Below are 11,705 nucleotides of genomic sequence, written 5' to 3'. Positions count from 1 at the left end.
TAGTGTCTTAAGACATGGTGTTTCATACCTTTGTTGCAAATGATACTTGGGCCAGGAAATTAAATACAYTACTCTGTAGAAATTTTAAAATTGGAGCAAGCTTAAAGAAAAATATTAAATAAAAGTACCTTTAAAATATAACTGCAAAATAGTMATGGATATATTTGAAGCCACATGTTGAAAAATTTATGACTGCTCTGGCATGCAGACCCCACTCTGTTTCAGCCTCTCCTTGATTTCATGTTTTATATTTTGGTTCACTTTGGCAATAAAATGGACATATTAAAAAAGGTTCATAAATCATTTCTAATTTGCAGTAGGGGAATTTGGTGTGGACATACATACTCCTGCCTCTCATACTTGTGCTAGAAACTCCAGTGCCTCCCTGTTGGAGCAGCTGTGATTCCAATAGGCTGCATRGCTTGTGTGGCAATGGTTTTTTTCTTATAATTAAGAACACATTTACAAATAAAATCCAGGAAAGGAAGGAAAGAATGTTAGGGGTGATAAAATTAAAGTCTTCTGAATGGAAACTCTTTGAAGGGTGAACAATATAGGAAATTCTTCATTTCAGACAGGGAATTTATAAATTTAGTTTAGTTCKGATTTGCATATTTTCTGTACTAAGACAGTTCATTTGGTTACAGTGTGAGACTACTTGTTAAAGGCAAGTTCCCCAGCTGGTTCAGTCCTAATTATAAAGGAAAAGAACATCAGAGAACTTCMATTTTTAACATTATTTAAGGCTTTATTAGGAGGTAGGGAGCTCACAATGTGCCTGGACCCAGGGTACTCTGTGGYCTCTTCTGTTCCTCAGCAGAATGGTGGCCCAAGACCAAGACAGACTGGAGAATTTGTCAGCAATGGAAAGTCCATCTTTCATCCCCATCTCCCAAAATAAATGTTCTGGGAAGTGAATCACAGCAGAAGGAAACAAATTTCTTTGCACGAAAGGACGTCTGTAAGACTACAGCCTAGGTTTCTGGTGTTTTTGCTSTTAAAAAATAGAAGTCTGTCTTTCCTCACTCTGCTCATCAAATGARGTCTTAGGGTGTGTAATAAAATGTGGGAAATACTATACAAGTCAGGCTCACCTTGCTGCCTGGCCAGATTATAGAGCAGATTCTCTTGGAAGCTGTGCCAARACACAGAAAATGCAGTGACAGCCAYGGCTTCACCAACAGCAAAYCATGCCTGACAAATTTTGKGACTGTCTCTAATGAGTTTACAGGGGTGATTAGAGGGAAGAATGAATGACATGATCTACCTGAGTATTTGGGATTGTCCCACGTGGCATCCTTGTCTCAAAACTGGAGACATGGATTTGAGGAGTGGGCACTAAGTGGATAAGGAATGTGCTGGATGGTCACACTCCAGCGAGGTTTGTGGTCCATGTCTTCATGTCCAAATGGAAAGCAGTGACAACTGCTGCTCCTCAGGGGATAGTACTGGGACCAGCACTATTCCACATTTTTGTTGGAGGCCTGGACAGTGGGATTGAACACTGTATGARCTGCACAGGCTACCCAGAGATGTGCTGGAATCTGCATCCTTGGAGATGCTCRAAACCTGACTGGATGTGGCTTGAGCACTGCTGTAGCTGCCCCAGCTTAGGCAGTCTTCAGAGGTCCCTTCCAGCCKCAAACACTGTSATCTGWCCTGTGCTGTTAAACAGATGCTAAATCTCTATTCTCAGGTTTTTCTTGTTTTCTTTGATGTTTTCCATTGTCAATCTTCCATTAAACACGTGTAGGCTAGGCTCAAATGTAGYATATCCAGTAAAACTAGGATGGTATTTATCTCCCCAAATTAAGCAGTTGTTTACGTATTTTTAAATATAACAAACCTACCTAGGAGCACTGGAATGCATTTCATGCATTTATTGTATGATTGCAGTACTAGATTAAGTCTAAGTTTCACASAGCATTGCCACTGTGAATTTTAAACTCAATTCACTTCATTTTTGTTCCATGTGTATAAAAAAAGAAGGCTGCAGGCAAGGTTTACAATAAATTATCAGATAYCTGCAAAGGTCTTGTCCATGACCATGCAATATATGTTTGAAAAGTCTCTGTGAGCACAGAGAAAGACTGTGCTCCTGCTTTAGTGTTGTCCAGGCATTTCAATATCTGCTTTTCGTTGTGGCTGTGTATGGACTGGATACTGTCTTGTAAAGCCTCCTGCAGTCTGTGAAGAGCTATGAGGAAAACTTCTGGCAGGATAGTGTGGGGATGAAACAGCAATGCCTTGGGGGCTCCCTGRAAAGCTGTTTGAGCTTTGAATAGCTTTTAGCCTTTTCCTAGAACCATTAARAAGAAATTTAATTCTCTATTAAGATACTTCAGCTTGTCTCAGAGATTTGCTCTTGGTTTTGCTTTGCACATTAGATTCAACAGGCCCTCAGAAAAGAACATGATCTCAGCAGCAGCATTTCCAGGAATAATCCCTAAATCGTTAACTTTGAAAAGAAGAAAGCTGAAAGCTCTACAAGAATTAGAGGGTGATCAAATGCAGGAGCATTCTACTGAGGAAAAGGTGACAGAGAAATGTCTGTCAGCACTGAAACCAGGGCAGAGTTCTGTTCACCTTCCTAACCCTATTTATTACAGTAGACTCRTAATGCCACAGTCCCTCCCAACAACTACCTGGGCTTCAGAGGAGAAGGCAGGAGTGCCTTGGGGTTATACAACACTGCAGGAAGTTCCAAAGAATTCTCATTGCTTTTCTTTTGGGGAGGGCTGATGTATATTTTGGAAAACATCGATGTCTAACTTCAATGTGCTTACACTGTCTTTTTATTTGGCGGAGGGAGGGAAATAAAAGGCTTTTCTTTTGTACATCTGGATTTGCCTCTTAACTAGAAATATTTCCAAATAAGGGTAAGCCAAGTAAACATGCACTGGAAAAAAATATTTTACTGCATTGCTATTCCTAATGGATATTTTAATTGATTTATTTATTCAAGTTCCAGCCATATCACATGCATGGATGAGATTTCAAAATTGCTATTGATTTCTATAAATAATTTTTTTGTTATAAAAGTGTATGATGTAACATTTTGTACATTTTTGCCAGTGAATATCAGTCCAAGGGTGGTGATTCCTCTAGTTTGCCAGCAATCTCTGAAGACAAGCATAACATTTTCAGTGAAGTATAATATTGGTTAGAATTTTAATGTTTCTAAGTTTCCCTTGATTTGCTTCAATGTCTCAATGGTGATAGCAACAAGTCATTTCTTCATAAATAATAATAATTTCTCTCTTGTTTCAAATTCCCTGTTGTCTTCYGAAGAGTTCATAGTTATATAAATACTCTGAGAATACAGAGAGAAATTWTGTAGTGCAGGAGCTGCCAAGCAGAAAGAAGATGCAACTACTGTCTATGACTTAATTTCTTCCTAATGGATATTATATACTTCTATTTAGTGTACCTGAGAAAGTGTATTGTATATTAACCTCAGCCGCATTTCCCCATTTTTTCCTGTTTGCTACTTTGGCTTTGTCTCTTACAATTATTTTTTCTCTGTTTACACATTATGTTTATACAGCTGCCATTACAGCTTCTATTACTACAGCCATAGTATTACAAACATAGAAATCTTATTCCACTCCTGCTCCATTTACCTAGGATATTACAGCTGACTTCAAAAGAACAAAGAAAACTGATTTTGCTCAWTGGACCCAGACATCTTACAAACTACAAACTATCTTCTAAATATATAAATGACACTGTCCTTCCCTGCTTGCTTCATCCTTGGCCACATGTCAGTACCTGGGCTTCAAGCTGGATAAAAAATTCAAGCACACACCACTTTCTTGCATATTAGAAGGTTGCTAGTTTTGTGGGAGAAGAGGAATATAATAAAATGAGTGTGATTCATAGCAAGATAAAATATTTCACCTTTACCGGTGAAAAACGTTAATTTTGCAGCGTTCTATGTTCTGAGTGTTTGGTAATACTGAAAAAGTCAGCTACCTTGTTCCAAAATTCTGCACCAAGACAGAGCAGCACAGTGTTTGATGGGAGCTGGGCCCCTCTGTATGCAAGTAGAATATCTCTATTGATCTAAAAAAGCACTCAAGAGCAGATCAAATTCTACTGACAGACAACTGGAATTGAAAGGAATTGGAAGATGCAATCCCAGCCTACTCACTGCAATCCCAGTGTGACTTTGTGGTGTTGGATTGGAGCATAGGAGGATACTTTTTGTAATCTAGAGGTRGCTTGTTTGAAAAGAACTTGTTTCCTTGGAAGGGTAACTATGGATTAACACAGGAGCTGATTTTATAAGATCTTCAGTGCTTTCTGGATTACAAAAGGTCAAATCTTACCAGCAAGACCAAATTTCTTTGCCTCAGCTGATGATGGACTGGATGAGAGAAGAAACTTTGTCTTCATAGAAAAGCATGCTCTTGATGGTTCAAAACACCTTCAAGCGAGAGCGTGGGCTTGTGATGCTTTTGGTGAATGAAAATGGCTTAATTCATGCTGATTAATCAGTTTAACAGTTCCACTTGGTGTKAATWAAAAAAAAAAAAAAGAAGCAAAAKTGTAGTTGTCAGCTATATAAACTTGTAAGTGAGGAGACGTTCCAAATGCCTTCAAACATACCCACTGTAGTAATGTGAGAACAGAAAAATGAGTAGGCATTTGGGAGAAAGAATTAGACAGCTCAAACAGTACCATTTTTTCATGTGGTATTTCAAGTGTGTTGTTTCACTGTTCCTTCATTATTTGGCTTCTGTARACTTTTTAATTGTCAGACTGCAACTGGAAGATTAACTACAGATGCTAATGGTAATCAGATGTTTTCATGTATAAATTTGCTACAGACATTGGAAGGGAAACAGAGTAGGATTGCAATGTGTATTTACTTCAGTCTGGAGTATTGAGAATATATGCAAACAATGTATGGCAGACAATATCTTTACCTTTTCTTTAGGTAGCAAGGGAAGACCTCACTCTGCGAATGTGCCTTTGGTGTCAGTCAGGTCACAGAAAGGGATTGTTCATGATTATTCAAGTGATGATGCAAACTGACTGCAACTGGGAGGGATGGAGGCTCYATCCTGTACTGAGGAAGGCAGCAGTAGAACTCCACTCTTACTGTCCTCGTCAGAYAGGGGGTGCAGGTGCCCCAGAACCAGAGTGAAAACATCACTTGGAGTCTACACATCATCAGCATCCGAGAATTCACATAGCAGTGAATGGCAAAAATAAATAAAAGTTGATGCAGATCCATTAGAGATGAGTTTTCAGAGAACAAGCTGTTTTAATTTCCTGGGTGATTCCTCTAAACCAGCACATGTAAGAGTTAAACAGCTGGTCAATGATTTTGGCCTCATAGAAAACAGATGTTACAGCGCAGAGCGAGAGCAGCGGAAGGCAGGCTGGGCTTGGAAAGCAGTGCATTCTGCAGGGCTTGGACACAACCCAAGGCCACATCCTGCAGCCTGCACCCATCTGATAAGCCTTCCTCTCGGGAGCAGCTCCTCACACAGCCTGTGCCAGTCAGTGGTTGCCCTCAGGATCAGCAGAATCTCAGCATTGCATAATTCTTTCACATTGGTAACACATTTCTTCCTGCAAGCTGTACAAAAGGGAATTCCTTACTSTCTGTGGCAGTGGATTTGATTTGCACCAGAAATTAATTTCATTTGCAGTACAAAATATAGTTGTTAGCTGATTTCAAATAAAAAGGGCAGATAAGGAATAAAATAATGTCAATCAYTGCAGACATGTAACACATCCAAAGAACTCTGTTATCTTTATGGCACAGATTACAAATTACTTACATATTAGCARAGCAATAAAGATGGGAAGCTGGGCCTAGTGAATCACCCCAAATTACACATTAAAACATTATACAGGTKTGTGTGAATAGGTCTGCAGCTGAGTGGTCAGGATTGCATTCAACTGCTGTAATCAGCATGCTGGATCTTGGCACTGGATTTCTGGAAGAATGACTGGACACARTCATGGCATGTGAAGGAACAGGAACCCTGTGAGCAAGTATTTTAAATTAGGAAAGGGTAACATGGTGATCTGTGAATGACCTCAAGCTGTGAATGAGTGAGGAGATGGTGCCTCTGATTTAGCAGATCCCTTYAATCACAAATACTCTTACTTATCTCTTCTTGCACGATGACAGCTCTGTGCATGTTTGTATAATAGAGCTGGAGTTTTTAACTCTCTGTGAGCCCTCTGTGAATGCATGAGTGCACTGAGTGGATGTAGCTGAGTACTGTTCTAGTTGCCATAAACCAAGTCACTTTTGACCCACTGTTTTTGAGGTAAGTTCAATGTCATGGGGCTTTTGAATTTAATAACATGTAGATACACCTCCTCTTTTTTTTAAAGTGTTTGCCTGTGTTTCTTATGTCTCTGCATGTTACCATATCCACAAGAGAGAATTGCTTTAAAAATGCTGAGTAAGAGCTGGTGTAGTGTCTTACTTTAGCAAAACCCAAAACAAGGCAAGGTTTGATTTGGCTGACAATTTCTTATGAGACTCTCTTGCATAGTCTAGCTAAAACTACAGTTATTTTGGCTGCAATGTCTTAAAATGAAGTGGCAACTCAATGTTCTTTATACTGCAGCTTCACAGCAAGGTTGCTGCTTTTTGCCAGGTGTTTATCACTCCTGCTGATATGCTTCTTAGCTTGATGGTGGACATGATGTATTGAAGAGAAGCATTTTGCATTCCATTTGCCACAAACACTCTTTGGTGAACAATGTAATGTAAAATTTAGTTCCAGGATTTGAATGATTTTAAAAATAATTTCTTTAAACATTTAAACGCACTGAACATGACCCCATAAATTTTAGAAATTATGGGAGCAGGACTTTCCTACCTCTTTGCAGCCAAAACGTAAYAGTTTGCAGTTAACTTATGATAATTCAGAATTGCAGATAAGAACACAAATAGAAGCCAAACCAGATAAGGCTGATGTATTGTTGTTGCTCAAGGTGAGAGAAAAGCAAAATTAAGCAATACCATGCAAAACAAATAGGTCAAGTCCTTTCACTTTTCACAATCAGCAGTTCATCTGATAGAGAAGCTGGCAGATATTTCTTTACCATGAAGTAACTTTCTAAGAATAAATCCTTTGGGAGGATGCAGTTCTCTGCTGTAGGGCTGTATCATCCTTGCAGATCAGGGCTGGTGTAGCACTCTCCAGTGATTCTGGAGAATGGTATCAGCCAACTGTATCGAGCCAATTAACAAAGGTGCAGTTTGGATTAACACAGGTGCAGATTGTGTGGCATCCAAAGTCAATTTGTAAGGTAAGCAGGAAAGAAGTGTGAACAGATACTTAAATATGAGGGATTTAGAGTCTGTGGTGCTGTTTAGGGATCAGGCCTTGATTTAGGAGCTAACTGAGATGGAGATATGTAGTTTATAAAGGGTCATGGAGGTTTCCCTATGTATTTCTGTCCTTAAAAGTGTGCGAGTTGGGGAAAAAGGATTACTGAGGTGTGACCTTCATTTTTATCAATGATGAACTGTAAGCATAAAAAATGGATGGAGAGGAAAAAAATAGTGGTGTGAAAGGTATGAGATGATATTTTTGAGAATTTCAGTACTTAAGGACTACACCTCTCCCTGCTGTCAGAGGTGATTACCAAAAAAATGATCCCTTCACATGGCAAGTGAAGGGAATGTAGAAAGTGTGGTCAGTGTGATAGAGTGGGATTTCCATCAGCTTTTTACTGTAGATATATTCCTGATACAAGAAGTTTTCCAAAATGGAATTGGGTTATTTGTTAGCTTACTAAGTAGTTATTGAGTATGTGTATGCATTATTTACATATGAATGTTTCTCATTGTGGTACTAATTGAAAATTTGGCACACCAAAAATCCTTTTAGCACCAAGTTATAATTTGTCTGCAATATTAACTCACCTGCATTGGAGAGCAAGGATGGAAAAATGTGCAAGGGACAGACAGTCAATTTGGGAATTTGATTAATATTTAGAAAGAAGCTATTTTTTAAGTGTTTCGATACTAGGAAAAAAACTCCAGTTGTGGAGTATTGGAATTTAACAGATGTGTATGTAATATTTGGAATACCATCTCCAGTGAGACTGCAGCATTGTTCAACACAGAACAAAAGCTGCTTCCTTGCTTTTAAGGTATCTTTGCTGCAGCCTGCATACCTTGGGAAAAAAAAAAAAAAAAAAGTGGTCATGATAATGGAGGGGAGCTTTCAAAGGTGAAAAGAATGTTATGCCAAAACAAAGAGACTGAATAAAGCAGGGAGTMAAACTGATCTAAAGGGAAATCTTTTACTAGAGGTGAATGCTACAGGATAGCAACTAAGGCATAAAGAGTTATTGGTTATCAGTTAAAAGTTATTTAAGAAATGGACAGAATGTCTGAAAGCCTAAGGGACCTGCAGAAAATTTTGGAAGACCTCATTTCACCTTGAGGGAAAGAAGGACATAAATGTTCCAATTTGTATGAAGCAACAACCCCAGATGGGATACTTTGAGAATTCTGCAAGTGGTAAATTACTGGTTTGTGGCATAATAATTCAAAATGTYTCTAGGAAATTGACATTTTCCAGGCGGTATATGAGAGGTGGAAGGAAAATGCATCTGAAAATGCTGGGATTTTRTTGCATGGCTGAACAAGAGCTGGAGGAGTTGCCTGTGACTGTGAAGACAGAACCCACCTGCACCTGAGCCAGTCACCCTGGACTCACTGCAGGGTCAGGGGAGGCAGACAGGTTCACTGAACACCATCCTCATTTCAAAGCACCTGCATGTACTTGGTCTGATAAAGCTACACACTTGTTTGTAAAAATCTAAAGGTAGAGGAAATGAATCCACTCGTAGGTACCAGTAAGTCCCTTGAATACTGAATGATTTGGCTCAGTGCAAGGCATTTCAGAGGCTAAGTTAGGCTTTACATTTTCAATGCACAGGACTGTAGGGCTGTGTTATTTACTCTGGTGCTTGTTCAGAACACWACTGTGCAAGGTTTTGTATGCACAAAACAGAGAAGTTGCACACGTGGAGCTGCAGTTCTCTGGTAGGGCTGACACACTCACAAATGTGCACTCTGCACTGCCTTGGRAGGAGCTGTTAAACCCTCCAGTGGAGGTTGATCATTGTCCAAAATTACCTTGCTGACTGCAAGTGAGCTGTAGAGCAATATGAAGGATCCGGTCTGTTACACTGCCTTGTTTGTGTTCTGTGAGGTTGGAAACGAGGAGAAAAGGCATCCTTCTAAATCTGTTCTTGCTGTCTGTCCCTCAGATGGCAACGGTACCTAAGGCTTACAGACTTTAACCATAGACCCTTTCTGTGCATGAACAGCTCACTGGCTGAGTCTGTGCAACCCCTCAGCTCAGTTCASTATTGCCCTTTCTATTTTTTTGCTAAAACTCTGTACATTAAACTTCATTTTTTGTGTCTCATTGTGCTCCAGTGCTGATACCCCTTATTCACACCACGCCTAGCAGTGTGTMCAGTTGGTAAATCTGTATTCAGCTCTCCTTGAAGCTTCCATTCAGCTCTCCAAAAGCAGCCCTCTGGCGCACGCCAAGATGACAAGATTTGTGGCAAACGGCAAGATGACAAGATTTGCAAGTATGTGAGATGCTGCACTTAATAAAAACAACAAAAGTCTGTGGCTGAGCAGAACAACGTGCTGGTGTTTTGACAGCTTACTGCTTTCATTTCCTCTTCAGTGCCTGAGCACTGTTGACACCACTGTGCTTTAAAGAAAAATGCCCACAGAAGAGGTTTATATTACGAGATTATTATTTACATGCTCAATGTCATCTATCAGATCTGWTTTCCCACCTGCTGGAACTGATTTAGGACCCAGTGCTCCCCACCCTTTTATCTCCGTGGGGCTGCACATTGTTGGGGAGTGCAGGGGCCACCCATGGAGAGCAACCTGGAGGGAAAAGCTGTGCCCCTGACAGTACCCAATCCAGCAGAGTGACCCAGATGKTGAATTTCAGCATCTGCTGCTTAGCCCTCCTGTGCTATCTTTATAGTAAAAGGATGAACAGGATGATCAGAGCACAGGGATGTAGTTTTTCCATGTTCATCTGTGTAGTTCTAATTCCCTTGCTAAGAGATTTAGGGCAATCTGTAAGTCTGCTCAATGCTTCCAACCAAAATAAGAAGCAGYAATCAGAATTTCAGCATGTGTGGCACAGTTTAATTGGTCTGCTCTGTGTGTCTCAGGATGGTGGGAATTATTGCCTAATCCTCAGTACTACAAGAAGGGAAGCAGAGTCAATGGGGATTAAATGCGGTAGCCAGTAAAAGTCATACTCTATGAAAATATTACAATTAGAAATGAAAGATAGCCTTTCCAGATAGCTTTCCTTGAGCTCTTACAAATGTTTAGACAGCCTAATCTAACCACATATTTAGAACAGCTATTTTCAGTGAGACCCTTGTGAACTGTGCTGTTAGTTAGCATTCTTGGCCCAGGTTAGCAATGGAAAAWATTTCTTATCTGATTTGGCTGTATTTATAAGTGAAAGACATGTAAAATATATTTTGTCTTTTGAAACTTTTGTGAGTTACAAAAAATAACAGTGTTCATTATATATCAAAAAATTGCCTGTGAACATTTATGTAWTTGATCACATTTGATGCTACTCTGCAAATCTTTTGTAAGCAATTTATGTATAAATAGCAACATATTTTACATATGTAATCTAGCTTTAYATAGCTAGCTTTGCCCATTTTTATAAACTGACTTCAATGTCTGGAGCTATAGACAAAGCTCTGCCATTTAACCATGAAACCAGAAACTGACAGTCCAGCAGCAGGCCATGGGAACTACATTTATGTGTAATCYGAAATTATCTGAAATGATCTTTCATATCACAACATTGCTGTTTCCATCCATCCCTTTGAAAAGTAAGGAAAGGCAAAATGATCTCATATAAAGTCAGAAGTTCAATATTTTGGCAAACTGGTACTAGTGATGTGCAGCTTAGGGTTCTCAACAAGGACATGACAAAATAAATTTTCCAAGGAGTAAATATGTCCTTTAAGAAAAGGKCACTGCTGACATATTCAAACTGCAGATTGCTACATAAAAATCTGATATGTSGCTTTGAAAAATGGTATTTAAGGCTTAAATGTGGACAGAGTAACAGTGAAGATAATCCATACAACAACAAATGATTTGGGTCCTTTATATCCAGTGTTTGAGAAAATGCTGGTTGTACATATCTATCTTAAAAATAGAGAGAAAACAGCCTTCTTTTAGTCCTGAATGTAATCAAGCAAAAACCCCTCTTATAAGGATTTTAAGCTGATTTTAAGAGTAACAAGTATTTCTGAGCCAAAAAAAAAAAAATCAGAAGTGTTCAGAAAGAAGAAATAGCTCAGTTCTTGTAATTAATTTTCTTATTTAAATGTCTGTTTTATTCAAAGATCCTGATGATGCTAAATAAAAACTGGAACTTCACCACAGTGTATTGATTGATGCTGACTGCTCAGTTTGAGGATAAGGTGTTTCTGCCCTAATAATTGCATTCTGAAGGGCATTCCTTCATAACATTTAAGATGAGAGTTGCTGAYATTGTTACCATAAGCCATAACTGTGGGTTCATCACCTTCCTGACACCTTGCARCCTTTGGAGTATAAATTAACAAATGTACTCTGAATTTTAGATCAGAAAGCTCCTAAATATTTCATAATGCTTGTGTTTTTTAATATTTGG

This window comes from Malurus melanocephalus, unplaced genomic scaffold (genome assembly GCF_030028575.1).
Source record: "Malurus melanocephalus ecotype Western Australia unplaced genomic scaffold, MMel_1.1 scaffold_239, whole genome shotgun sequence".
NCBI classification, from domain to species: Eukaryota; Metazoa; Chordata; class Aves; order Passeriformes; family Maluridae; genus Malurus; species Malurus melanocephalus.
Note: the sequence above shows the minus strand (reverse complement) of the source record.